Source organism: Callospermophilus lateralis, unplaced genomic scaffold (assembly GCF_048772815.1).
Source record: "Callospermophilus lateralis isolate mCalLat2 unplaced genomic scaffold, mCalLat2.hap1 Scaffold_132, whole genome shotgun sequence".
Classification (NCBI taxonomy): Eukaryota; Metazoa; Chordata; class Mammalia; order Rodentia; family Sciuridae; genus Callospermophilus; species Callospermophilus lateralis.
The window spans coordinates 861,621-873,815 of NW_027512489.1; positions in this window are offsets into that span (position 1 = coordinate 861,621).

The window sequence follows — 12,195 nt, forward strand, 5'->3', positions numbered from 1 at the left end:
TAATGGTTAATTATTATGATGACTTTGTGCTTTGGGTCCAGACTTACTTGCCTGTTCTTACAATAACAAGACACCAACTATTTGAGAAATCAGTATGTTGTAGTTGATCCATTTGACAGATATAAAGAGTATTTGAAGAGGTGTCAGCTTTTTGACAAATACATCAAAAATCAGATTCTTCTAACTAAATCATACTAGATTTATTTACAAAGAATTATGACATAAAAGTGAAGCACCAGGGCTTCACTTAGAGGAAGAAGCATGTAATTTACATATTTTGCTGCTATCTGTATCAACATGATGAACCTGAAGAAGATAGATTTACTCTCATTAAAGCAATACAAATCTTTAGTGTTTATTATGTGCTAGATTTTATTCTATACTGGTTAAAAAGAATAACTGATTTGTTTCTCTCACCACTGTATAGAGAAACTACCCACATTTTTATATTAGGACACTAAAGCACAGAGGTTCATGTAAATTATAAATATACACAGGAACCAGGAGTCAAGTTTGCACTGTCTGGCTGCTGATGCCAGGCCCTGTATCTTTGCAATGCCCTGCCTTCCTGAACAGTAGATACACACCTCAGAAGAGTACACTAACAGGAACCATTGATGGAAATTCTTAGAAATTAAAAGTAAAATGATATATTGCTTAAGATGATAAGCATTTGTTAAAATGATGAAGAAAACAAGAGAATGGCAAACTCAGAAGATGATTGCCTTTAAAAAAGGGAAAGAAAGGATATGAATTACAAAACATGCCCAGAGTACTACAAAATTAATTATACTGCTTTTATTCTTCACACTGGTCTTCTTTATAACTTTTATGAAACTGAACATATAGTTTAAAAATATAATTTTTGTTAAAAGTAAAATTACATGAGAATAAATTATAAAATTCCACTTTCACACAACCAAGCAATTTCTAAACTCTGAGGAAAACAACCTCAATTCAATTATTTAATTGTGCTGTGGACTCAGATACAAAAGGAAATTGTGGCATATGAAAAATGCGAAGAATCTGATTAAAATATAAAATAATCCCATAGTAGGAAGAATAAACCTTTGTTTTTCTTTACTCTAAAAGTACCATGAGGTGTATGACTCAAGAAATCTGAATACAAGGTTATCTATAAATATTAATTCTACAGATTGTATGTTTTTCATAAGTGGACAAAATAATAATACTAGGGAAATACATTTTTATATTGGACAACTGCAGTTTGAATAAAATACCGTATCAAGTTGATGATGATCTGGGGTTAAAGAAAAATTTGATTGACATTTCTTTAGAAATGTCACTGGGATCTGCCACTGACCTTATTCTATTTAAATGCTAATCTATATATCAAAGTAAGAGATTACATATATAATTCTCAATGACATAAAGTAGGAAGGAATAGTTAATAATCTTAAAGAAATTGAAAAGTTCATCCAATAACTATGAATGAATGAATTCAACAAGAGTTTGTGGTGAAAAAGACCTAAGGATTTTAGGAATGAGTAAGAGTAAGCTAAAAGTATATTTATACTTACAAGATAAACAAAACTGATCCAAAAGCAATATCTTGAATAAATAGAAATTATGACTTTCATTCTATTCTATACTGGAAAACTAAAGTACTTTTCAGAAACAGATATTTGCTTAACTTAGGCAGAACAATGAGCATGAGTGATGTATATGATAACTATAATTTGAATCATTGTTTAAGAAGTTGAAAATGGTGAATATGGTGTCTGTATGTGGTCATGTTTTTATTCACATCTAGATCCATTTGACAAATGAATTAAATGACTACTTTAACATTAGAAAGGCTAAATATTATTACTTTTATATATAGAAAATTATAAATGAAAGAAAATATCATTTTTTCCCTGAAAGTTATAGTGAAGCCTCAAAAAGAATATGATTCTCATTATAAAGGAGTCAAAGGAAATTTGGTTAATTCCATAATGATTTTTCTCTAAAAGGGAATTCTAATAATAGGTGATTTATTGAAAAAAAGATACATAGTATACTGAGCAGAAACAGATTTTTAATTCATATGTAAGCAGATTCAAATTCTATTTCTACCTGTTACTAACTGGAAGACACTGGAAAAAAAAAATAACTATCTCCGTTTCAAGTAATATTTTTCAGAGTCCAGAAACCTCAGAAATATTATAAACACTAACTCATATAATGTACAATATATTTTACAAACTTTTGCATAACCTTCAAGATATATGACATATTGTACATGAAAAATCTCGAGTGATGGTATTTTACTTTATTTTTTTTTCTGGGTACTAGGGGTTTATGCTGAAAAGACTTTAAAACTGAGAGAGACTCCCAGTACTTCTTATTTATTTCTTATTTATTTTATTTATTTTAAGACAGGTTCTGCTACAGTCCTGAATTGATGAGGCTGACCAGGAACTTGTGTCCTGCCTGCCCCTGTCTCCTAAGTTACTAGGGTGACAGGTGTATGTCACTACGCCCACCACCATGGCAAGCAGGTGGCTGCATTTTAAACTGCCTATAGAAAGTACTGAAATGATTTGGTTGACTGAATTAGTGATTCCAACAATTTATTAATTTACAAGATAATTACAGAGTCACAGTCTACTCTTGGCCTACCATCAGGGACAGTTCTTCCTCAGATACTGACTTGCGTTTGATCACAAACCTTGCTTGGCCAATGGAATACTGGCAAACATCAATAGGAAAGTGAAGCCAGCAGAAATGTGAAATATTCTTTCTCACTTTGGACTTGTTATGTTCCTTTTTGCACAATGGAAGGACTCTTCCCCAAGCAGTTATTGCTATGTGTAGGTCCCCATAACTACATATTCAATCACCTAACCCAAGCTGATCAGAACCTGCAAGAGAATGTTCCAGGTGAGGTTACCCTGGAGCAAGCATAACATAGTTAATTGGTAGACATGTGAGTATGAGAATAAATAATTGTTGGGGTGGTCTGTTACATAACAATACTATGAAAGTAGATAATTCATATACATGAACATAAAAATCCAAAGATTCTTTAAATTTCTTTATTTTTAAATTTGATTTTAATCTAATATATATATCAAATATCAGGATATGTAACATCATTTATCACATATCATTACAAAAGTTTGAAAACTTTTTAAACGATAAATTAAAACTTTAGTTTTACTATGAAATTAACTTTTTCTTTCAACCTCTTTGAATGATAATAAATATACACATTTTATTTAATCTGTTTTCTGATACAAGGAAGATAAAACATGAATTCTGTCATGTGACTTATAAAACAAATATAAAGTGTCCATATAAAAACAATTTTTCCTCTTCCAAAGATTTTATTAGTCAATTAAATTGCTTAAAAAATTTTACTAGGGGCTGGGGTTATAGTTCAGTGGTAGATTGCTTGCCTTGAACGCTTGAGGGCCTGGGTTTGATTCTCAGCACCACATAAAAATAATGTTATTGTGTCCATCTACAACTAAAAAACAATATTTTTTAAAAACTTAGTAAATTTGTATCTAGTAGGTAAGTGAACATAGCATAATCGATATTTATGTAATTATAAAATTCTATAACTAGGTATTTATGTTATATATATATATATATATATATATATATATATATATATATATATATATATGTGTGTGTGTGTGTGTGTGTGTGTGTGTGTGTGTGTGTGTGTGTGTGTGTATGTGGTGCTTGGAATCAAATGGAGGGCCTGTGTATGCTAGGCATGTGTTTTTCCACTGAGCTATATCACCAGCACTAAATTTGAGATTTGAATTTAAGTTCAATTAATTCATTTTAAATTAACTTAGTTTTAATTGATTCTGAGAGAGAGAAAAAAATGTTGACCCCTTACAGATTATCTATTTTCCCTTTATGAAAATTATGATACTGAATTACTATAAATTAGTGCATCTGATAAATATTAAATGCTGATGTCTAAAATAAGCATATGAAACAAAAAATAAAAACTATATAAGCTCCCTTTTATTAATTATGGCTATCACTAGAAGTTTTCTTAAATTATATATTTAATATAATTTATGTAGCATGGTTTTGTTCAGTTCAGGCATAACTGAATAACTGTTACATACTATATTATAGGATACAAATATTCAAGGAAGAAGGATAGAAACATGAATCAATCCTATTCATTCCTTTGAGTCTTACAGTTTAAGTTAAGAGATACAGAGCCAAATCAATAAATTGAATATTATGTTTTAAGGAGAAGGAGAGAGATAAAATGAAGTTCCCTAATAAAAAATGTCACCCCCACCCCCCCCACACACACTTTTTTTGAATTATGAGGAGAACTCAAGAAAGGTTCTCTAAGAAAATGACTGATTGTCTTGAGGATTTAATTGTGAGTGTGAATTATGGAAGGAGAATGGGAATTATTCTGAGAAATGAAACAGAAGGGGCAAAGAAACTAGAGTCTTAGGGGTACATATAGGTGTTTCAAATGGGCCTGGAATAGTAAGAGATGGAACATGCTGGATATCATGCAGCTGACAGGAAATCATTGCAGAGCTCAAGTGAAGGGTGTGGCCATTAGTCCCAGATGAACTGTGTTAACACTACTTCAAAGATGCATAATGAAAACTGAAACAAGAAGACCAAATAAGGAACTTTCTAATTTTATAGGAAAGAGAATTAGAACACACAAAAGCAATAGTGAATAGGAATATCTTATTGGAAGAGAAACTGGGTCAAGGAGATAGCCAGGTTATAGATTTGCATGACTGAATGTAAGATGCTATTACTGACTAGGGTGAAAAATAGAGAAAACATAAATCAAATGTGAGAGGATGGGTTTTGGCATCAGACACCATTGGCATCCATGCTATTCCATTTAACATTTTTTGTGACCTTGCCTTTATATCTCTTAGAAACAGAACGTCTTTAATGGAAAAAGGAAAATGTAGTATTTCAGAGAGTTACTAGGGAATTAACTGTGATAATTTATATGAAGTACTCAGTAGAATATCTGGCATTAAGTAAATGTGAGCCAATATCTGTTTATGTATTGGTAGTAAATACAGGAGGAAAGGTTCAATGTTCATTATTAGGTATCAACAAAGCCTAAAGTTCAAGGAATTGGATGGGACTTTACCTGTCCCTTTGAGAATATTCTTAATACATGTGCTTAGTATACATTATCTGAATGTTGATTTTGCTCAGAGAAAATTGTGGCATAACGCAAAAAAAAAAAATACATGACGTAATCATAGCAATATATTCAGAATAAAACATATTTGAAATTTATTTGTTATATGGAGAGAATTTAAAATGAATATTATTCTTTCATTCATTCACTGTGTAATTTATCTGAAGCCTTGTCAAGGTTATGGTTTTGTTGGTGACCAGGACAACTGCAAAACATGAGAAGGATCAAATAACTCAATTACCAACAAACAATATTTTTAATTATTTTTACTTTGAAACTTGAGACCAATAATGAATGAAATAAACATTTGATAACTGCCTTTCACATTTGATGAACATGATTAGTAGCAGGAAGTTATTTGCATTTTAATCTCCAAGATCAGTGTGTATTATTTTTATTCAACAAAAATTTTATTTTTATAATTGAAAGTTTTATATTAAAAATACATATCCCAAATAGTTTGTTTAAATCCAGTAATTAGTTTAGTCTTTGTGTTCCTATTTTTTTATCCAAAATAAAGTAAAACAACTAATAAATGAACTTTCACTTAAATACCCACTCTAGATAAGGCCTGCAGTCATCTTCTTTAGTTTTGTTTTGAACTAAAGTATATGACCCTCCATTGACTCTGTACTTGCAATTTCTACATTAAATTTCTGACCAGCATAACTATCACATTAGTAATTCTTGACCTTCAACTACTAAACATAAAATACTCTTTTATCTATTTCAATTTATAATTGCAGATTTTTTCATTCATTAGTTAATTTCCATTCATTTTGGAGTGGGTAAGTGGTCAGCATCAGTACAATTTTGCTGTACCAGTTAGGGAAGAGATAAACTGAGTGAAATGGGAATGTCTTTTTCTTTGTTTGTTTTCATGTCTTTTGTTTGAAAGACAGATTGTTAATTTTCAGAAATAACAATGGGAAAATGGGAGTAACTGACTAATTTATAATAATTATAATGGCCAGAAATAATAACAAGATACATGCAGAAAAATTTAAGTAATAAATTAATTTGACCTCAACACCAACAAAAAATATTTTCACATACAGTTCCCCTAGAGATGTAGTAATTAAGTATTTTTATTTTTAATGAGCATATTGTTCATAAAACAAAGAATCTATCAATATGATTTCATTTTAGTTGTGGTTTACAAGCTCCCATTTTCCAATCTTATTCTTAAAACCAAGAAAAATTCAGTATGTCTTTGAATAAATGAGGTTTTATTCACTTTGTTGAAATAATTCACTTTCAAGATCAAGTATCTTGGAACTCAATTTATTACTCATATTGAGGGCTTGTATAAGAAACATCAAATACTTTCAACTCTATTACACTGACTTTAAATAGCAAATGTGTAGTATTCCAATAGAACAGATTTTTATTTAGTATTACTATCAAGACTAAGCAATACAGCATATAGTTCTGAAAAAGGAAAGGAAAGAAAAAGCAAATCAAAGGGAAATGAAACAAAGGAAGTGAAGAAGGAAGAAACTGACAGGGAGAAAGGGAAAGAGAAAACAAGGAAGAGACAGGGAGGTAGAGAGGAGAAAGGGGCATAGGAGAGATAAAAGTAAATACCTATGGAATCTAAGATAGTTAAGTAGCATTTCAGTAAATGAAAATAGAATGATTCATAGCATAAATGGTCATGAAATCTTCTACTACATTTTTATTCCTATTTAGAAATAGGAATAATTTCTATTATCGAAGTTAGCAATGAGAGGGATCCTAAAGTTTTCTCTTGCAGTAATTTATTGGCTTTCTGTTAAAATGTAGAACACATTTAAAGCTTCCACATGAACATTTTTATCATGTTATTATTCCTACATTACATCTAGACTCAATTTATACATCAAAGATTTCATTTTTGCTTATTTAGAAACAAAATGCTTAGGTCTTTTACATTTTCCAAATTTTATTTGGGAAAATATAGTGAAAATTAAAAACAATCAAATGAGTAATAGAAAAAATTATAAAACACACAAAACTTTGATATTCTATAAAGAAGGATTACAGACAAGAATTAGCACTATGAAATATATTACATTAATATTTCAAATCCATCATACCACTCCTCGTTGAGTTCATTATTATTTGAATCAATTCTGGTGTTAACAGTGACTAAACCCTCATCTGTATACTTTGAGAACTAGATCAAGAAGAATAATCTATTAAGAAGACAGACATGGGTAGTGATTATCCATTTGTTGTCATCTGTCTATGAAAGTGACAATTTTTCAAGGACGCTATTTCACTAGCAACCTATATCTGGCAAGGGTATTCTATGTGTATTTCGCACATGATCCTCCATTAATAAACCATTAATTTTACCTCCCTTTACTCTATTTCTCACATATGCAAAATCAAACTGTGGATATGAGAAAATCTACAGAAAACTATCTTTAAATATGGTGGCCCATTGGTTCACTTCCAAATCAGCTTTTACTTTCTTAATTGCCTGTTAACAAAGTCCCAGAAGCAGCACTGGAGAGTAACAATCCAGAAATTAAATTCTATCACAGGGAAATTATTGCCAAAGCAAGTCAAATATCCATCAGTAAACAGAGTCAGAGATCACGTAACTTCAATAATAGAAATTATGTTCTTCTGGGGCTAGGGTTGTGGTTCAGCAATAGAGTGCTTGCCTTGCATGTGCAAGACCCTGTGTTTGATCCTCAGCACTGCATAAAAATAAATAAGTGAAATAAAAGTATGTTTCCAACTACAACTAAAAAACAAATATTAAAAAAAATTATGTTCTTCTTATTTCCAGAAATAGGGGCGGAATCATGATATATGTGTAGCAATGTCTACATTGGAAATATATGGAGTTATTTTCTTTACAAGAATTTATATACGGTAGAATGAATTGGACTAGGAATGGATGCTTAATCTTAAAATAAACCATTATATGAAACAGCATAGAAAATCTTGAAACTATTGGTGGGGCTTTTGGTTGTTTGATTATTTGTTTAACCTTCATTTCCTCCATACAGAAGGGAGAAAATTTTATTCAAATGCATCAAATAATCATATTATCCTTGAGTAATAGAAAATTAAGATTAATAACCAAAATCATTATGAGGCAATATTTAGCATAGAACTCATTATTCAAAGAAATAATAAACAAGTTAGTTTCTCTTCTATGAAACTTCCAAAATTCGATTGTTAGAAGTCATGAAAACTAAGAATAATCATTAACTAATAAAATCACCACCACAATGATCCTTGTTGCTATTTCTATCACATCAATGAGACCTTCAAGCCTGTGATGATTCTAGAATAACTGTACTTGTTAGTTATAACTGTACTTCTTAAATCCCTCATCTGAACTTCTTTAGCTTCTCTAATGGGATATATGTATTAAGGGCTGTAGAAGAATAGTTTAAAAAATTCCACATAGACATGAACTTTGGTTTTCCTTGCTATAAGTGCAGTACTTTGAACAGTTTTTGATATATATATGACCACCAAGTGAGTGTTTTCTAAATCAAAGATGAAAGAAGAGATAATATAATCAGGTGACATCAAATTCATTATAAAATAACCCAAATATGTGCAAAACATATTTTGAAATTTAAAGATTCCTAGTTCTACAGACTGCTACTATATGTTTGATAATTTGTAATACATGTAAGTGAAAAAAGCAATAGGTTGTTGATGTTTTAATCATGTAAAATAATTTGTTTTGAAGAAAGAAGTGAAGGATCACATCATACTTTTCAATATGCATTTTTGATTAATCATGGAGTTAAACATTATATTAGATAGAGCTCTTCATGAATGCCTGATATATACCACAGAGGGAAACGGGCTGATTTAACAAATAAAGCTATAAACAGTATATATAGTTTGCATGGAAACTGGACTTAAACATTGGTATGTCTTTATGTGGGAAGTTAAAGATTATAAAGTGGTGCATTTGGGTGCCAGTGTGATAAGAAATAGACCTGCTGCATTTGTGACATCAGCCTGTTAAAACTTTGAACAGTTGCTCAAAGGAGGCAACATCTTTTTGCAGAAATCTGTTTGAGCAACTAGTCATGATCTTGCCTCCACAGGACTTCCTGGATTTCAGCTCTGAGGGGTCCCCTTACAACAGCTTCAGATAGTACAGAGAGGGGTGGCTTCTCCCTGATCCTGAGTTTTGAATGGCCAGACTGTCACTTCCTCTGCTCACCCTCATCTGGGTAAATAATTCGAGAATCGAACCCCTTGTTCTCATAAAATTTAGAGCAGACTCTACATCCATGACTGAGGACTATCAGATAAGGTGATTCAGTGGTTAACTTATTAATAATTTAAGAGAAGTAGCAGTACTTTCTTATACAGGCAGATAAAGTAGCATTTAGCTAAAGATAATATGCATTTCCTAAATAATATATAACAGTTTTTATACTAGTTTCCATTTAAGATAAGTTTTTGTTGTTGTTGATGATGGTAATGGTGGAATAAAACTATGTTTAATAAATATATTTGATGGTTCATTTAGTCTAACTCATCTTGACAAAGCATAGATTCTTTGTGTTACAATAGTTAAAAAATTAAGGGGTTAGATATCACACTACAATAAAATAAAAACAAAATATGTATAAATCAGACATATGGGTATAATTCTCATACTTCATCATAAACACTGAATTTTTTTCTCTTTATCGTTTTCTTTCAATCCTTATTTCCCTGACTGTACATGTGACTGCCTGTATGAGCCTAGTTTACACTTGAAATGCCTTACTTTAATAAATTCTGATTTGCTTTAAATCAACTTAGTAACAAACAGATACATATGGAAGTAGACAATTGTTCCTTCACATGTGTTCATATACATGCCCAATCACACCCAGTTTGGCTTGGAAATGGTTGAGCACTTAGAACTATAAAGATCAAAGTAGGAAAATATTAGATGCAAACAGAGTAGCAGGTAGTAAGTGTATCCCCTACCATGATTTGGAATATGTATTCAGAAACAATAAGTAAAAAGTCTTACTTCAGTTCATTAAAGTGCAATTGAAACAAACAAACAAACAAAAAGTGCAGTCACACAAGAAAGAAAACAGAACATACTAAGTACTGTCAATGTTTCCTCAGTTCAAAAATTCAACTGCATTTTTCTTATTATAAATGAATACGTACGATTTCTTGAATATTTCCTTTCTAGTTTAAGATAGACAAGTGTGTAAGTACTTTTGCTAATGAATGTTTAGATTTGTATCAAAAAAAGTCACATATGGGGCATAATTTGACCATTCATTTACTTTTATTTATAAGATTTATTGACAAAAAATAGAGTATGTGCTTACTATTTGCTGGTCTGCCAAGGATTGTTCTTGTCTCTTGAGATAAATGAGCATGCAAAATACAAAGATCCTCCTTCCCCAGATGTTTACCCTTCAGAAAGGAGAGCTTAAAATAAATAATAAATAAAATATGGAAAGAGGAACTGTAGAACAGGATAAGAAATTTGTATTGTCTGAGGGTTTTCTGTCATTTGCAATGTTAGAGTAGTGAGGATACACTTAATAGAGAAGAGGGAACTTGAACAAAGACTTGAGGGCAGCTGGCTAAGTCAGCAACTGGTAAACAGTACTCAGTCACAGGGAGTGGTTAGGAAAGAAGGAGTCAGCTTTACAAGTTCCAGGAAAAGCAAGAAGAGTTGTGAAGAGCTATAAACAAACAAGAAAAAGGAAAATGAGTCAGAAATAAGATGAGGGGAGACAGATCAACAGATGATAGAGACCCCTGACATATCTTCTGGGGCTAACAGGGAGACACTGGTAGTCTTTGAAGAAAGAGGTAAAAGGATTTTGTATGTTTTAGAAGGATGACATTTGCTTCTAACATTAATTGTTGGAGGGATAGTTGCAGTAATTCAGAGAATTGAGTATTGCCACTCCCAGAATCACAGAAACAATAGAGGAACTGATGAAAATTGGAAGTATTCCACATATATTTTGGACATAAGGCAATAGGATTTTCTGGCCTGTTCAATATGCAATGTGAGAGAAATAGAGGATGCAAGAGAGTTTGATTGAGATTTGACTGAATAACTAGAAGGGATTGTGTTGTTGTTGATAGACAGTGAAGTCAGAGTGAAGAATTACAATTCATTTTTGATACATGATTTTGTGATATCTATTAGGAATACAAATATATGTGAAAAAGAATGAAAGAAAAAAGCAGTTGAGTAGGGATTAGATATTGGGAAATCTAAGTTTGAAAATGTATATTTTGGAGCTTTCAGCATATGGTGTTTGAAACTATGAAATTGGATGAGATCACTATGGGTGTGGGTGTAGACAGGAGAAAACTGAACCTGCTTCAATATTAAGAGAAAAAAACAGCACATGAAACTAAGAAGAGATTGGTAGAGATGTAGAAGGTAAAACCTAAGCATGTGGTCATCTGAGAATCTAAGTTTAAAAGTCATGCTGAGGAGGAAGGAGTAATTAACTGAGTCAGTCATTAAGTAAATCAGAGGCAGAGAATAGTCTACCATACATTCATTCACTTATGAGTTGGCGGATGGTCCTGGAAAAGAATAACAGAAAACTGCTGGTGTGAGCAGTTATCTATGGGAAGTGAGATAACAGGTGAGTAGGAAGATGAATATTTCAGTTTAACACATTCAGCTTTAAATTATTCTCTTTGCTAAGAACATGCATTAAATATATAGCCAAATCTGAAAGTATACTTTAAATAACAATCATCTTCTATGTGGTAAGAAATAAATGACAACAGATGAAAATTCCAAACAGGTTATATTTGTGGGAGAAAGAAATCTCAAAATGTATTTTCAGAACTGGAACTATAGTAGAATTCCAAAGCAAACTGTATTAGTCATTTCTTGGATTAGATATTATCTCCAGATGGCTCTTTTTTTAAAAAAATGTAAACATGTTACTTGAAATGGATAATGTTAAACCAGTAATCTCAAAAGTACTTTACATGACAGATTGTTACAATTGTTAGATATACTTTTCTACTTACAATGGGTTACATCCCAATAAACCCATTGA